Here is an 18,288-nt window from a genome sequence, read left to right as displayed (position 1 = left end):
GAATGTGAGTTAGCAGTTGCCATGGAGTATTGCATTGTATATTTGGGGTTGTTGAATAAAAGTATGACTGACAGTTGTATTGCAGTCACATGTATGTGTGGTTCAATCGGAAATAACCCCACCTCCTTGATGATGGATACTACAGTGTGTCTATTGGTTGGGTTGATTAAAAATGTTGTTTGTTGAGTGTAAACGCTCCGGGTTGCATGTTATGTGTTCGGCATGTTTGGAGTAGAAGTCAGCTGTTGTCCCTGCTCGTTCAGCACAGCATATGTACTATGTTCACAATGCAATGTTTTGTTATATTGTGATTATTCATTATGTGATCTACCAGTTGCTGCGGTCAATACTATAGGGTTATTCACAAAATATGGTCCTGTATGGACGAGGGCTCAGTGAGTGACGTATTGGATGAGCCGGAGGCGAGTCCAATGTGTATAACCCTATTATTATACACCTCCCTCCATTAATCGTCCGTATAAACTAATTCTATGGTAAATTTTGAGGGATGCGGCACGCGCGATATGAGTGGAACGCGCGCGATTGTTGAAATAAAATTGCTACAAAGATGTCGTCTGCTGTTCCGGAGTTACAGTTGCTTCCCTGACGTTCGGTTGTGCACGGTCGCTTGTTGGTTGTGGAAGTTGACTCTCTCCAACTTCGTCCGGATAGTAAAACTCACTTTTCAGATGTTGCACCCATTGTAGACTAGACCAATTATAATAACGGTCCTCAGGATATATATTTTGGTCAGAGTTATCGTCTGCTTCGTCTGCCATTATGTCTACAAAAATTCACCTACTGCTCCGTAGTACAAGTCCCTTGCGTTGCATTTGACCGAATGGCCTGAGGAATTGAGTTTTTTGGAGATGAGGCGATATTGAGGTTTATCACGTTTATTTTGGAGTTTTTGAAGTTGTTGATGATGTTTTGTTGATGTTTTGCTTTTTGTTGTTTTATGATTTATGAAGATTTTGGAGATAGAAAGAGCCCCGAATGTTGGCACAGAAGTTGCTATTTGTTGCAGTCTAGTGATGCCTAACGGTCGTTACTATGGTTACCCTGACCTTTGACCGTGATATCAGAATACACCAAGCAAAATTACGTCATCCTTCTCAATGTCCACCCTTCCAGCTAACCCACCCCTTTCACACAAATTAAAGAAAATTTTCATTGATATTTGACACGATTTTCGAATGATTTTCGTCGATTTTCTGTATTTTATGTAGAATAGTTGAACTTTGGGTTTGTAGTTGGATGTATTTTAGCGATTTTATTAGTATTTCTGTAAGTATTTTAGATGCGTTAAGGTTAGTCTGTAATTTTGTAGGTGCATAAATAATGACTTTATGCTAACTTGTAAATATGTGATTTTTGCGTATATTAACCACACTGCCTTACGATTAATGTATTTTTTTTTATTTTAAGTAGATTGCAATTGTCAGCTATCGCCATGCTTCATCACTCGTTTTGACCAGCGAGGACGCTGGTTATAAAAAAGGTGGGAGAGTGTAACGCCCCTCCCTGTAGAGATTTTATCTCGAAGCGTCCCTCACGTGGCCAAGGCGTGTGAAGGTCATTGACTCAGATCGTACGAGAAGCAGATAAGAGATAGTGTGATAGTTTAATTAATTATTGGTTAAGATTTCAATGAGAACAATCGAGAACGGGATATTCCATGGTGTGATCTTATTTAATCTTAAGAAACAATCAAAGACTGGCGGGAAAATTACCACGTGATAACTTTTGTAATTATGTAAGTTTGAATATGTATTTAACTTTGTAGAGAGCTTAGACTAGAGAGAGACTTGAGATCAGACCTTGGACGGTAACGTTACGGTCGCCATCTTGCAATAAAGTACAAGGTTGTGTTAAATCTACATCTTGGTGTGTCAGCTTCAGTTACTGAAAGCATTACAATCCAGACTGGTACCTCTCACTCGTAAATCCCCTAACTACGGGGGAGCGCACATTATCATACACTGTATAATCAATAGATGAAACTTACACTGAATATCTCCTTGATTTCAATGTTGTGTCACCATACATTGTTGCCTCGATCACTAAAACATAACTGTACTCTTCTTACAAATGCGATCACTGATGCAATTAACCTTCTCTGTTGCTCAATACTCTCACAGTATGCTCAGTATAAGCCTTGGATGTAATGCAAACTGTGTCACACACAATTGTTCAGCATTTGCTTGTTCAAGTACACAGTTGTGTTGTAACCTCACCTTTGTGCACTGTAGTAATACAAATTAGATACGGTGCATCAACAAAATGTCAATATATCTTTGCAATTGAATTTGCTTTAATGCGCATGCTCTGTTCACTAAAAGTAATATAAATCTGTGGGTCTTCAATACCAATGACTGGGGATATTGGCACTTTCTGTGTTCGTGTGTGCTTCACGAGCTCTACGGCGATCGAGTGGCGAGGGCCCAGTCAGAATTGCAACATCCTTAGCTCGGTTATTGAACCAATCTTTTTGAGATTGGGGATTTAGCCGAACGGTTCTGTTTGCGGCCTCTGCTGCTAGGTGATTGGGTACCGTGCGTTGTGGGTTCGAGCCCGATTGAAAACCATCGTATTCTATGCCACTGCCCATGCCGTGATAGGGGACTCATGAACATTCGTGAGCAGAATGACCTCATGTTCAAAGAAAAAAAAACTGACGATAATACCATTCAAGCGAGACCTCAAGAATGCCACTTGAAAAATCGTCACCCTTCAACATTGTCCACATAACAGGCAACATAATTAAATAATTAACTGTATTGCACTTCATTACAACATAGACTCGACGGACATGTGAATTTCATGTCTTTGTGATGATAAGATACAATATTGCATTGAAAATTGCAGTGGACTGTAGTCTCGCATGTTACAATATCATGATAAATTTGCATGCAGGTGCATGCATTTGTTCTACATGTATTTTAGTCCAGGGCTGAACCACGTTCAGGCCATGCTGTGTGGACCAAGTGAGTATTAGATTATGTAGACGTAATATTTTGCGTATTTCAGAGTAATTGTGCATTATACGCAGGTTTTGTGTTAACGAAACCTCGTGAGTTGCAATGTCGCAGTCCCAACACTGGAACTTCCCCTACACGTCTGACACTAGAGGGCGTCAATGAGTTCCCATAGAGTTAATCACTAATGTATAGAGCTTTCATCTGGAAGCATGAATATGCATGCTTAAAAAAGAAATAAAAGGAATTTTAACGCTAAATTTATCCGCTGCAAGTAACACATGGCCAAAACATTATACAGGCTTGTGGACAAACTGACAGCCCCGTTACAAGGCCTACTTGTTTTTTTTTCTTATAAATTCAATGACATTCATCCAGATTTAGATTTTTTTCGAAATAAAAGTAATGAAATGCGACAAATTTTTTTTTTTCATATTTGGTTTAATTAGTAGTAACATTATAACCATTGGATGACAAGAGATATTATTCATTTTTTATTGGGTTACATATCAAACTTAAATCTGAAAGTGTTAAAGATAATAGGGAACCAAATTATTTTCAGGTCAATCCTATATATGCTTATATGATTTTTAATCCTCTGAATTCCTCCAATCCCCACTAGTATTTGTTAACGCAGCCTTACTGATGAAGTAGCAGGCAACTACATGGTTGATGGTGTAATTAAACAGAGACATTATTTTGAAGCACACCGTCATCAGATAAGGTAGCAAAGTAGCAGTTCTCCTTGTCCGGGCTTGATCAGAGATATAGACCTATATTAGTAATACGCATGTTGACAGTATTACTTGAGAAAAAAGGTGAACTCAGCAATTTCCTTAAAAAAATAATTATTTTAAAAATGAAAATAATCACTGAGTCAAGGGATAAACTGTAAAAGTTCACAGGCTACTTGTCTCAGCTTTGACGGCACGAAGCTCCAGTCTCAGAGTTGTGTCAGACAGTAAGACAAAAATTGCATTGTGCTTTGGATTGCTTGCAGGCTTGAGGATGCGCAAGTCTATAAAATAAATCGTGCGTTGCTGTGAATTTCTTGAAAAAGTCGTTGAATTAACACTGCTTGAGTCTTGAAGTAGCATGTTATAGACATGATCCAAACTGTCTAACTTAAAACTGTGCCCTCACAGTATTGATTCTTAAATAGCTATATAAGAGAATATAAGAACAATCTAGAGCTTCCATCGATTTGCTAATCTCTGTTCAAAAATATCTCCACTTGTGATTAATTGAACCTCCAGAAAGTTGTAAACATGAATAATCGGTTTCAAGGACATGAACGACAGTTACAATAAGAATGTTCTTGATTAACCAAACTCAGGTCATGATAGGGGTAAAATGACATACATAAAAACAGCTCTGATGGAGCAAGTTATGCCACATCTTATGGAGACAAGAGAAGTTCAGTCACAGGCAGGAATCTATGCAGCAGGCGGGTACAAGAGATGTTTGTACAATTCGCGACATATAGCATAAGCCGATAGGCGAGTTATGTACGGAGCGAATTCTACCAATGAAATCGAATGCATAACCGACTGCGGTGAGGTTAATGCCTGTGTGACTAAACTTGTTATTATGTAACATGTGTTTCTCTCGACACTGTAAGCCCCAATTGCAGAACACCGACTTCTCAGAGATCGAAAGTTGGAAATTCAGCGCCCGAGATTTTTGTAACTTGGGATGACTTTGATAACACAGCTTGGCAGTTGACATCTTGCTCTTCAAAATTTAAATTTTGTCGAATGTGTCTTCCATCCGCAAATTGGCTACATTGTACTACAAAATTGCCTACATTGTACTTGAACCAAGTCAGCTGTTTGATTTCCCCCGTACTTTCAAATTCTGCCCAGTCAAATATCCTAATAAAACTGTGAAACACGCGAAAGTAGGTCAAAGGTCATCCAAAATTATGCAAAATATTTGGTCGTATTGTAGCCTATATTCACAAAAAATATTTCTCTACCATCACTAGGAATCTCAGAATTAGGTATGCAAATAATAAATGTGGAAAGGAGTAGCAGCCATTATGGCTAATTTATCATCATGTCTACTCCATTGTGACTCCTTACACCAAATTTAAAGTCTAAAGCACTTTTCGATCACATAAAAGCAGATATCTATATAATAACTAGATTTTGAACAATAGGTCAAAGGTCACCTAAAATAATGCAGACATTTTTGAAAAGCCATCATGGTAAATTTTCGGTGAATATACATGAAACAACATTTCTCTGGCATGTGTATGAAGCCTAAAATTATATACGCACATAATGAGCTAGGCCTGGGGAAAGCAAGGCCAAAACAAGGCTAAAGGTCATACCAAATTGTCATAATATTTCTGAGATCAGCTAATCATTACCATCACTAATTATCAGTGGTTCAGGATGGTCCTACTTAAAATTTGTAATTCACATTGTCCCATGGACCTGGTAATATATTACCTTGAATGAAATGATTATTGGACCATTTTAATGTCAGATTTAGCCATTTGTGCAAAGCTGGTCACTGTGTTATTTTTTCATACTGCTAAATTAAATACATGAATTTTTGATGATTTGATCACAAACATGTGAAAGGTCATCCGGAAAATTGTCTAAATAATTGTGGAAACTTCTGACCATTACTAAAACCTTGTCTACGAACTGTTATCCCTGGTCTTTTTCATACTGCAAAAATTAAGTACATGCATGTTTAATGAGAGGTGTGAAAAAAACAGATCAAAGGTCATCCAAAATTACCAAAATATTTGTGATAGTTTTTGGTGTCCTATAGACTCATGAAGATCAATCGCATTACCTTTCTACCAAAATATTGAGCTCAAAAAGTGATTTATAAATGAATAATGAGCTAAGACATATTCCAGCATGACGGTCATGTTTGTCATGTTTTGAACAGTTGTTCACAGCTGTTGTAAACTTCATCAACATAATACGCCATGCAAAGTTTCGACTAAAACAACCATGTCATCGTTAAGAACAAGACTTTCAAAATTTTAAACCAATTTTTTGTAAAATCCAATATGGCCGCCATACGGCTCAACTAAACGGAATTCCTAAGTTTTTTGCAGACATAAGTTATTTGAGTACTTGCTCAAACTCAAACATCACTGTGCATGCTGATTCTTGAGAAGATTATTTGAGTTTTAATGAGATTTCAGAAATCCAATATAAAGCTTAAACTTCAGGGCAGAAGGCAAACATGCCACACACAAATTTGAAGTCAATGAAGCCTGTAGATGAGCATACTAGGAAAATGTAGGTCATGTGACCGATCAAACGTTCTGGTTAATATCCACGAGTACTCATGTGTATCTATTAGCTCTGCAAGTTTGAGAAGTTTACGTCACGCGATTTTTGAGTTGTAGATGAGCAAAAAGGTTCCGGAAGGAGAAGAAGTTTAAGAGGAGAAAGAAGAATATTGAATTCCGAAAAAAATTAACAATAGGGACCAAGCCCGAAGGTTTGGTCCCTATTGTTAATTTCATAATGTCATAATGTGTCAAACTATATACGTTTAAGGACATGTAGTAACTTTGCTGTTCACAACCAGATATGAACTGAAATGTCACTTGTTTCAGTATGTATTGCAAATTTGAACTTTTGCCTCATGCTTCCATCTTCATTAAAAGCGTTATGCACAATATTCTCAACATATTAATTTCTAGGTCATTAGGTGTATAAATATTTAATTAGCTGAAATAAATATACTAAATTTCTTTGACTGTGCCATGGTATTGTCTCTTTATATACCAAGGTTACTTGCCTTTGGTCAAGTCCTTCAGCGATTATGCCAAACTGTAAAGGTCGTTAGATATAGAAATTATAAATTAGCTGACATGAAAATGCAAACTATCTTTCACTTATACGAAATAATTGTCAATCAATATATCAATACACAAAGTATGTTTCATAAACTTTTTCAGGGTCCTTCCAGTCTTATATTCCTAATTGCGAAAGTTACTTTAATATGTAAATTGTGTAAACCTGTGTAAATTATGTACGTTTTTGTCAATACAATAATAAATATCTCTGTCAATCCCTATATATATCCCTGATAAGGAAGTTCGTTATATATGTAAATTAAGCAATAACGTTATCTACAACTGCAAAAACAGCCTTATAATTGTAATATCAGTGTATTTCATATGTTCATGACAAGTTTCGCCAACTTCGATCCTCCCAATCAAATATATGTCCCTAATTTGGAAAGTTTGTTCAATGTCAATATTATTGAACTCAGTATCTTCAATGTACATCGGATGTTTCCCTAACTTTGGTAAAGTTAACAGGTTATATCCCTAATATCCCTAATTAAGAAAGTCCATTAAATATGCAAATTAGACATTAGCTGAAGTAAAAATGCTTAGTGACTTTCAATAAGGTTGTATAATAGTATCTATGATTTACATAGCAAGTTTCGTCAATTATGGTAAAGGCGATCTGGGTATCCAGATTTGATTCTGATCTAATAAAGCTTTTTTATCACAACTGGAAGTTGTGATATAGTTGTAGTTTCAACCGGTGAAAGATGTCGTCCATTTCCGTAAACGACAAAAAGTCAAAAAACCGCTGAACAGACTGCGTTGATATTTGGTACAGATATTCAGACTGGTTTCAAGGTTCCAATTCGGAAAAATGGAGCCAAATGGAGTGGCGGTTAGATAGTTTTGCGAAATTTCTAACCCCCCTTTTTAACTAATTGATTTTAGGGGTCTTTCATATATGTAGTTTTGGAATGTACACCAATCCTGCATTGTGGACTGTTTTATGAGTTGTGGAACAGAAATGAGGGTTTGATGAATGTTAGAAATATGCAGGATGGCTGATTCAGAGTATCAGAGATTTTCATGAACTTTTGGTGATAAAATTGATAAAAAACAACATATTTAATGTTTTAGATTTCTCACTTTTGTTAAGACCCTTAACATTTATTACCCGACTTGATGACATAACTAGCTGCTGGACCTGTTTACTGGCGCATTGATTTAAAGACAAAGATAGTTTTATTTTGTGATAAGAACGTGTGATTTCGTAAAACATAGTCTATTAGCCTGGAAATGTGATTGTTGCGAATATTGTTTACCCCACTGACAACAGTGTGGTTTGAAAATGGCCGGAATGGGCTATTACGGAACTTCTTTTGTGTGTGTCATGTGGATCAAAACGTGTATGGTGTGAGCAACCCGTTCAGTGAGAGAACAAAGGACTCTTGGCTTTGATATCGAAATCAAGAACAGAAGACCTACCGTAGGTCAAGACAAAGGTATGGTATAAATTATCATTATTTATATTGGAAAGAAGCTTGGTGACATTTTGTTCGTGTATTGTGCGATAGAGAAGAGTGTGGGGCATGATTGTTGTTATATATATGACGTCACGATGGATGAGAGCGATAGGTGAGGTTGTGGTCGTGAATAGTTTTAAGTTTATTTGCATAAATCACAGAGGGACCATGCGTAAATGTTGCATTGAGTGTAACCATTCTCTCAAAGGGCTGTTTTCAGTGAAATGCTACATGCTGAAGTCTCCTTCTGCAGGCCGCCTCATCAAAATGATATTGATACTATGCAAGAGAAACTTATCACTTTGAGTTGCGGCTTGATAGGGACCGTGGGTGACGTGTAGACAACGTATACACTTTAATTACAAATGGCAAAATATTGACATACTATATGTTTTTTCTTCTCATGAAATCATGTCACGATGCCTCCCCAACAGAAAACTATAGCTATAATAAAATGTTGTAAGGTGTTGAAACAATTTACCCTCCTTCCTACAAAGTTGCAATGTATTGAAACACTTTACTCTCCTTTCTACAAAGTTACAAATTCCCTGGTACGTGAAGCAAACATTGTTGCTGTTCGATACTGTGCTACAATACATCATGGACGTACTAGTAACGACCATGGAATACACTGACTGAGGCTGGGCTTGGCTTTGCCTCTAGTCCCGCGTACCGGTCGTCCTTTTAGTCCAAGTTTTACCTACCTTGCTTTTATCAAAATTTGGCCTGCAATTAGTCAGTTTGATAGTAAAAACCATTATTTCAAAGGAAACTTTCACAAACAGAGTCATAATACAAGGAAAAAGGAGAAAAACTTGAGGTTTTCTGAAAGGTCAAATCTGGTCATCTTATGTGACCCCTTAAGTACACAATTATGGTTCAAAAGAAACCACCTAGGGAGGTCCAATAGGTACAATCTTATGGTAATAGGTATAATTTCTTGGTGCTTTCCAACTAAATGGCATTTAGCTTGACTGACAGTTTTAAATTAAATTTTATTAACAGTTATGGCAAAGGGAAATTGTCAACAGTAGTTGCAGTAAGCATATCCATTTCAAATGTTTTTTTAGAGCTGCAATTTTTGCATGGTTACTTAACAAAGCAACAATTCAAAAGTAAAACAATTAAAATTATCCATTTGGACTATTTCAAACTGCTTTAACTTTTGCAAGAAATGATGTGATTCTGAATGATTTTAATATTTCAGCAGATTCCTCCATTTTAATGATGTATAGTGAACATCACCAGACATTTCTTGATCATATCAAAATATCAAATGAAAATGTTCCTGGGCTACAATGTTATCATTATCATTAAAACTATTATTACTCTTAAAAACATTTGAATTGAACAATATCATTGTGTCTTGTTTTAAAGGATTTTGGCCTAACCCTTTTTGTCTCAAGAAAAATACTTATGCTGAAGATGTTATTGAGCCTGCTTGATCACAACTATGACACAACACCACAATACTTGCATCTACCAGTACACTGCCACTATGCTACCGAATGCTTTCTTCTGCAAGGAAAATTTGTATTTGTGTGGCTAACAAATTTGACTTCATGACTTAAAGACTGCATAAATGTGGCACATAATTTGAGGAGCTTGTAGTGTATATGTATGATAGTTGTCATACTGTGAACACTGACTGAATGCTGCAGAAGTATTCTGTATCTGTGGTAATATATTCATATTGCTACCAGTAATAATTCATATTGCTACCAGATTTTTAGAATTGCCACCTAATTATTTCTTGTGGCAAAAGTTTACCACCAGAAATGAAAATATTTCTATCCCTTTAATGTCATAAAAACACAGATAATTAATGTAATAAAACTAAACAAATATTTCTAAAAACTATGTAAAAACTATCATGAACAACATACAAAACATTGTGATCCGTAAAATTAGGAACTCCTGAATGCCGAGAAAGCTGTTGCTACACTTGAGATCATAAAGTGTTTGAAAAATTTTTGAATTTGAAAGGAATATTCATCATTGTGGTTTAACTTTTCATTTGATAAGTGTAAATGTCAAGCACTTTAATGGTCATGTTTTGCTGATATATATTTCTTTAGATGTTTTTTTCCATAATTTTTCACTGTTTTGTACATTTATAGATGTAATGTCTATTTAATGATTACAAGTATAATTGTAAACTTTCATTGTTGAATGCTTATTGATTATTATAAACTGAATAATTTTTTTCTTGTCTCTCTACAGGATAGTGCTCAAGCTACAAAGTTTGCTACATCAAAAGACCGTGAATGGACCTTGTGCAATGAACCAATGAAAATACAAGTAACATTGTGGCTCAACATATTACACATGATATGACAGATAAAAGTACAGTCAAGAAAAGCAAACATAGTAACCTGTATCATGTAAATCAAAGTAACCTATGTCATAATTTAAATGTAACCAAAGAAAGTACTCTTGAAAGTGACACCTGTAACAACCAACAAAGTAATAGTACCAACAAACATGTAACTGATGTAACCAACAAGGGTGAACAAAGTAACTTGTACCATGTTAACCAACAAAGTAATTTGTGTCCAGATAAAAATGGAGACAATAGAAGTACATATGTTAGCAGTATTAAATAATAATAACAGCAAAGTGTAGTTGATAGCAGCAACAAACATTTTAAACTATATTAAATTCTGGTACGTGGTAGTACACATCAAGGAAGTACACAATTTAGTATTGGATCCAGAGGCAAACAGTGCACATGCAATGCATTAATTTCCCTTTGTATGTCATTACAGAGGCACCTTATGACAAGAGCAGATTTAGATAAAATTCTGCACCCGGGATTTAGATAAAATTCTGCACCCGGGAGATGAACTGTATATTTCCATCATTACAGATTTAAACTGAATGATAAATTTGTTAATGACCTGCTCATGTTCGATGACCTACCACACACTGTCTTCATAAATCCATGGCATTATGGCATCAAAAGGGGTCAAATATATACCTTTGTGATCAGTCACCTCGCAAAAGCTATTTTTGCCATTTATAACTCACACAAGTTTTTACAAAACCAATAAATAATACAGTAACTTCGGTTTTAGGGCTTCATCAACTCCATGTAATTTGAATCATGGCAAAAAGCTCCAGGCTTGGAGCTTCCATCACATAATATGGAAGAGCCATCTTCCGATTGGTATGGCATTGTCCACTCACCTATGATCACCAGGCTGTGGATATTTACATAACTATTGTTGAGACTGAGTATCCTTTGCAAACAATGAATCACTTATGATGAACTGTCCACTGTCAGATTCTGTGCTGCTGTTTACTACTAACAAGTGAGAAATTTGACAGTGGACAATTTATTATAGGGGATTCATCGTTTATGCAAGGATACTCAGTATCAACAATAGTTATGTAAATACGCACAGCCTGGTTTGAGCCTGGGTGACTGGACAATGCCATACACACCAGAAGATGGTCCTTTCCATATCATATGTTGCAAGCTCCCAAGCTTGAAGCTTTTTTCCATGCTTCAAATTACATGGACTTGATGAAGCCCTAAAATGAAACTTCCTGAACATATGTAAAATCATCCTTGGTGAACTTCCCCTTTCAATGTATCTACAGTTTGTAACTTTATCATCATTTGCATATCCTTACATTTGCCGCAAGTTTGCTTAGCGTGATGACTTTAGAGCTTAGATTACTTAACCCTTGGATTACTCTACATTTTTATAATCATTTTCCATTACAATCAGAGTACATTTGCATTTTTGTTAGTATTTTATTTAGCTTCGATATTTACTTTACACTTACTACCATTACAGTATATTTTATTTACTCATTACATTTCTACCATCAACAACCATTTACAATATATTGCCTGCTTGATTGTTCAGTGTTTATATATTGAATAAAATTTGTTTACAGTTAAAATCCATACTTGTCCCATGTCACTTTTCCCCAGCTGTCAGCTACAAATACCAGGTGGCTATTCTTTAACATTTGAAGTGCAGGCACAATCAACAACCTCTCCTCTATGTCAGTATGTAGAGCTAACCCATTCAAACTCCCATATGGCCAAGAGTATATGCGCCTGTGAAAACTCTTCTTATAGGTTTGAGATTGCCTGTCTTTGAGTTTGTCTGTATGTATATGATATGATTGTGCGGGTGTGTGTGCTGCAAAAACTCCACAGCCGCAGCACCTACCCATTTAGTATTTAATGTACAGGTGCACCCAGAGATAGAGTAGTTTTACAATGTGCCAGTTGTGATCAAGTGCCATTGGCGCTATTTTAAGATATAGTACCCAAAGGCAGACAGACGACAGACAGACACACAAACACACAGACACAAAGAACGCTGCGACGTTAGCTAACGTGTATGAACGCGCGAGCTAAAAACGAAATAAACAGATGTATTACGCGTTCCCTTTTGTACAATTATACCTAAATACCCATGAGAGAGAGAGAGAGAGTGTGTGTGTGTGTGTGTACGTGTGTGTGTGTATGTGTGTGCTTCAAACCTCAGCCGTCATTTAGACCATATCAACCACTTATTGGGTTTTGCAGTTGTGCAAGGTGGTGACCCTCCCAAAAATATATGAGCGACATTTCAAGAACCTTCAAAATTGCTTGCTTTACAATCGGAAACTACAGAAAAAACACCACCTCTCCTGTCCCTGAACAACTCTAATTCAGATTCTGATCGAGACGGCTATTATTTATCTCAAATATCAATTGAAATGACTTACGCACTCAGGTACGGTAGAGAAAAGCCTCGAAGTTATATCGAGAGCGGCTCCTGAGTCACTTGCTTTTCATCAGTTACGCTCCTACGGCTCGCTTTCAAATTTTATGAGTGTTGCTCGTAAAACATTGCTTCTTTCTTTGCAGTTTATTTATGTATATTCAGCATAAGTGTCAGTCAATCGATGTTCGAAAATCAAGTATGGATGCATACCCTCTGTCATAATACCATGTATTAACCCTTTGAGCGCCAAAGTCTATTTTTGTCAACTTTATAAAATGTACCACAGTCAATTTTTCTGCTTTTTGCCAACATTTTGATAAAAAACTGTAGTTGATGACAAAAGATATCATTTGGTCCAAAATTATGAAAAAACGTACAGAAAGGTTCACAGAAATTGGTAAAATATTGCATTAAAATTTTGGTGTAAAATGTTACGGCAGTCAAAGGATTAAACAAGCTATTTCTGTGATTTTAAAGTTAAAAGTATATTTCTTTGGCAAGGACAAACAGTTTTCTAGATGCAATGATTTGCATAGGTACTTCGTTGATTTGCATAAATCCAATATGGTGGCCAACATACCCAAAAAAGACATTTTCTGCCATATACCACGTATTAACCCTTTGGGCACCAAAGTCTATTTTTGTCAACTTTATAAAATGTACCACAGTTTTGCCAAAATTTTGATAAAAAACTGTAGCTGATAGAAAAAGATATCACTTGGTCAAAAATTATGAAAAAAACGTACAGAAATGTTCAAAGAAATTGGTAAAATATTGCATTAAAATTTTGGTGTAAAAAATTACAGCAGTCAAAGGATTAAACAAGCTATTTCTGTGATTTCAAAGTTAAAAGTATATTTCTTTGGCATGGACAAATGATTTTTGAGGTGCGATGATTTGCGTTGGCACTTTGTTAATTTGCATAAATCCAATAGGGCGGCCAATATACCTGCAAAAGACATTTTCTGTCATATATCATGTATTAAACAATCCATTTCAGCCATTTTGAAGTTTCAATATAGTTCTTGAGCATGAAGAAACACCTTTGGCAGTTCAATGTTTTTAAAAGACACTTTGATAATTTTCATAAATTAAATATGGCCGCCAAATTAATGTCCAAATAGCTTCTAATATAAATAAGGTTCTGGTAGAGCTTTAAGCACTAGGAATATCAAGAAGAAACTGTTAAGAGGGCACTGCACCCAACACAGCGTATTTTGCTGAAAATATTTTTTGCAAATATTCATCCAATTTTGATTAATTTGTTAACCAAAGATTAAAAATTGGTTAGGTACACCTTTTAGTATGGCAAGCAGTCGTAAGTTGCATGATATAGAAGTGTTAATGTATGCAAATGTATGAAAATCACCCGATTTCCTGCTTCCCTTTTATCCAAATTTCAAGATTTCCAAAGAATTTAACTCCAGTCTGGCTGGGTCAAATTTTCTTAAATTTTAATATTATGTTCTTTAAATGTTAAATAACAAAACAGCTATTTTCTTTTTGCAATAAAATTCTTACATTTTGAATGAGAGACATTTTTATTTTGCTAATCATGATTTTAAGCACATTTTTGAGTGTCAGTCTTTCAGCTCAGCCATTTTAGAATGAGCATAGATAATGAGTGTGATGACTTCTTGCCTATCATCTAGGGAATCTTATAAAGATGCACCCATCCATAAGAAGGGGGTTCAGTCTAAATTAAAAACTAAAGATTTTGAACGCGTCTTTTTTTAACAGTAAACATTACAGATTACATGTTTTGACACCGTTACAAACACCCATACAAATTACAAAAATGCCGTACACAGATGAATCCAATGTTATATTCAGAAAGAGACTATATTATTCAGAAGACTAACAACCATTAACGTCATATATAGAAAAATCAAAATTGTAAAAATAAATGTCCAAGGACCTAACAGTTTCTTCATGATAGATTCCTAGTGCTAAAAACTATACCAAACCCTTATTAATATTGGAAGCTATTAAGCAATGGGGCATCAATATGGCAGCCATATTTAATTTATGCAAATTATCAAAGGACCTTTGTAAAAATTGAACAACTAAAAGTGTTCATACCCAACAAAAATATTAAAACTTTAAAGTCACTGAAATAGCTTGTTTAATGCGTGGTATACGACCGACAGTGTCCTTTGTAGGAATGTTGGCCACCATATTGGATTTATGCAAATTAACAAAGTGCCAATGCAAATCATTGCATCTCGAAAATCGTTTGTCCATGCCAAAGAAATATACTTTTAACTTTAAAATCACTGAAATAGCTTGTTTAATACGTGGTATATGACCGAAAATGTCTTTTATAGGAATGTTGGCCGCCATATTGGAATTATGCAAATTAATGAAGTGCCTATATAAAACATTATACCTCCAAAATGATTCTCCGAGCCAAATTACTAGTGTCAGACTTTGAAATCACTGAAATAGCTTGTTTAACATGTGATATATGGCCTATAATGTTATTTTGTCGGATGGTTGGCCGCCGTATCGGATTTCTCACCCACGGCCCCAAAGTATGCCTCAGTGTAAGGTATTCCGCGAAGCATTATTTCCATGGAACAGCGCTTTCAGCCGGTCGCTATTGACAACGGCGAACATTGTATCAATTTATTTTCAATAGATTATCGATCGAAAATCTGTTTGGGTGCGCTCGTGCCGGGCGCTCGTGTGTTGAGGTCACGTCATAAACATTTCCACAATTACCCGTCTATTGATTTATACACTTTTACATCAAGGTATATGTTAGTTTCCTGTACTGAAAGTATATCGACGACACTTTTTTGCGTTTTGGTGATAGTACATTTTGGTGCACTTCGGCGTAGTTTGGTGCCATTGTGAACGGGGAACTACACGCGAGTGAGTGAGACAACAATGTAACAATTTCGGACAAAAGAATATCGATCGATAACGTTCACTGCACGATTACAGTGGAGACTCTACGCCCGTTCGCCTCTGTTCTGTATTATTTTTGCAGTTTACTGGAATTTTCATAGTTGATATTCGCCAAAATTTGGTGTAAATTACAACAACCTGACAGGTATTTGGTCTGTACAATTTAAGAGACGCTAACCGATTAAAATGCGTCAATATAAGACCCTGATTCTGCATATGCAAACGCCGTAAGATCGCCATTTTATTGAGGGCAAGAGCAAAAATTCAGCGATCGAAAAATAAAATGCAACTAAAACATGTTTCGTCGAAAAATTCAAAAAACTAAAACGACAGGAATTTTGTATATAAATCAAAGAAACACTGTGCAATTTTTCAGTATCATTGGTTCAGAATTGAGAAACTTGAATGAGCGAGAGTTGTACGGTCTGTTCAGTACATTAAACGCCATTGTTTTCTATGGGAAATCGAGCTGATTAGACACATCGTAAAATGAAAAATACATCTGAAAAAAACCGTTGGTTTAACTTTTTCATTTCGCTGTTATTTTTTATAATATTTGGTATGACAGATATCATGAAGGGTAACTAAAACTCTATGGTTTTATTTTTTTTGAGTTTCCCTCTTATTTTTATGAAATGACGAGTTTAAGATCGTTTTGCTGTTGACTGTGTTTTTACGTATTTTGCATATGGCTGTTATCGCTTACGTATTTTTGGAATTCCCTTGTGAAATTCTTCCCAAAATATTATAATTGTAAGGGCAGCATATACGGGAAATAGGACCTGTTACTCTTTCATTAATATTTAGGTGTGCAGCAAGGAAATACGGCGAAATTTTCAACATGACGCGGGAGGTGAAATTTACTCTGTGAACGCGCACTTCACGTATGCGTGGCGAAACGGGACACTATATACGTACAAATGGGGCGCCTTTGGCCGTAGTGTATGCAAATCATGCCTATTTCCCCAAGGTGGATTCGATGGTGAACTTTTAATATGTTGTTCTTGGTAACTCTCTGAAATTGATTCTGAAGAAAAACATTCTGTTGCAATTTGTGGTGGGTCTAACCCTATTTTGACTGGCCTTTAAGTCAGGCTGAACAATTCACCACACTCAAGTTGACGTGTGTAGTGAGATTTCGTGATGAAATGGTTAAATAATTCTTGTCTTGATAGAAACTAACTCTACATCTTTATCATGAGAATATTCCGACACTATTAATGGGCTGACGCTAATCAGATTTCTAATAAGGAAAGTCCTATGACTAACCTAATGGGCTTAAAGAGTCAAGGTAAATTTGTAGATGTGGTATCATGAATGAGCTAACACATTTTAAAAAACGACACAAGGTCGTGCTTCAGAACAGTGGTTGAGAGTTAGTTAAATAAATTGATAACTACATGTGATTTCATTTGTGTTCGATTTCTTAAATTTGTGTATGAAAGGAAAGAAGTAAATGACTTACTTATTCAATAGTCTACATTTAATACCCACAAAACGATATCCAGAGTTCGAATTTCCTCTTTGATTTCAGATTTTTTGCTATTTTGGATTAAGTCGATACACTCGCATTCCATGGAAAACCTTTCAGAAGAAGACAGACGCCAAGAACAGGGTAACAAAACACCTACGCAATCACCCCCTGTCATCATTCTAGGCACCAAGAAAGACCTTTACGTAAAGTAAGAACAGAGTTAACATATTACAATTTATACTGCTTGTATAAGTATCAGTTTTTCATTTGATGTTAACACAATCCTTACAGAGATTTTTAACTTTGACATAACATAGAATATACCATGTATTATTGTTTGATTCATCTTGCACTAAAGACGATTAACCCATTATCATTATGTGGATTTAAAATGGAATGTATTATCTTTTTCTTGTGTCTTGATAATTAAAATCAGATCCTAAAATTTATTATGTTTGCCATATAGAAACTAGATATGAACTGAAAATGCTTACGTGTTTCATTATATATACTGCATTATATGTAAATTTGAACCTTTGCCAAATGTTTGCAACTTCATTGAAAGTAATATGATCAGTATAATGAACAATATTCACCGCTCATTAATTCTAAAAGTTCATGAAGTATACAAATATGTAATATGTAATATGTAAAAATATTAAAGTTCTTTGACTTCTGTCATTGTATCACTACTTTATATAGCATGGGTAATTACCTTTGGCAAAGTCCTTCAAGCCATATATGCCGAACTGTGAAAGCTCATTACATACGCAAATTATAAATTTAATTATAGCCGATATGAAAACATGAAATGACTTTCGATATTGTTTTAACCTGGTATAATCATCAATGTACAAAGCATGTTTTGCCAACTTTGATCAAGTAAATCCTT

At 35.5% G+C, this 18,288-nt stretch overlaps 1 long non-coding RNA gene across 1 annotated transcript in view; it reads left to right on the top strand.

Moving 5' to 3' along the window:
• Positions 1-17,581, top strand: part of LOC139127861 (uncharacterized) — a 78,469-nt gene extending 60,888 nt beyond the window's left edge. The window contains exon 5 of the long non-coding RNA XR_011551152.1: positions 17,457-17,581. This is a non-coding gene — a long non-coding RNA (uncharacterized lncRNA). The remainder of the gene's footprint in view (positions 1-17,456) is intronic.
• Positions 17,582-18,288: the final 707 nt, after the last annotated feature.

This window comes from Ptychodera flava, unplaced genomic scaffold, assembly GCF_041260155.1.
Source record: "Ptychodera flava strain L36383 unplaced genomic scaffold, AS_Pfla_20210202 Scaffold_38__1_contigs__length_1544198_pilon, whole genome shotgun sequence".
In the NCBI taxonomy this organism is placed as follows: Eukaryota; Metazoa; Hemichordata; class Enteropneusta; family Ptychoderidae; genus Ptychodera; species Ptychodera flava.
The sequence above is the reverse complement of the archived record's forward strand: the minus strand, read 5'-3'. Positions and strand labels throughout refer to the sequence as shown.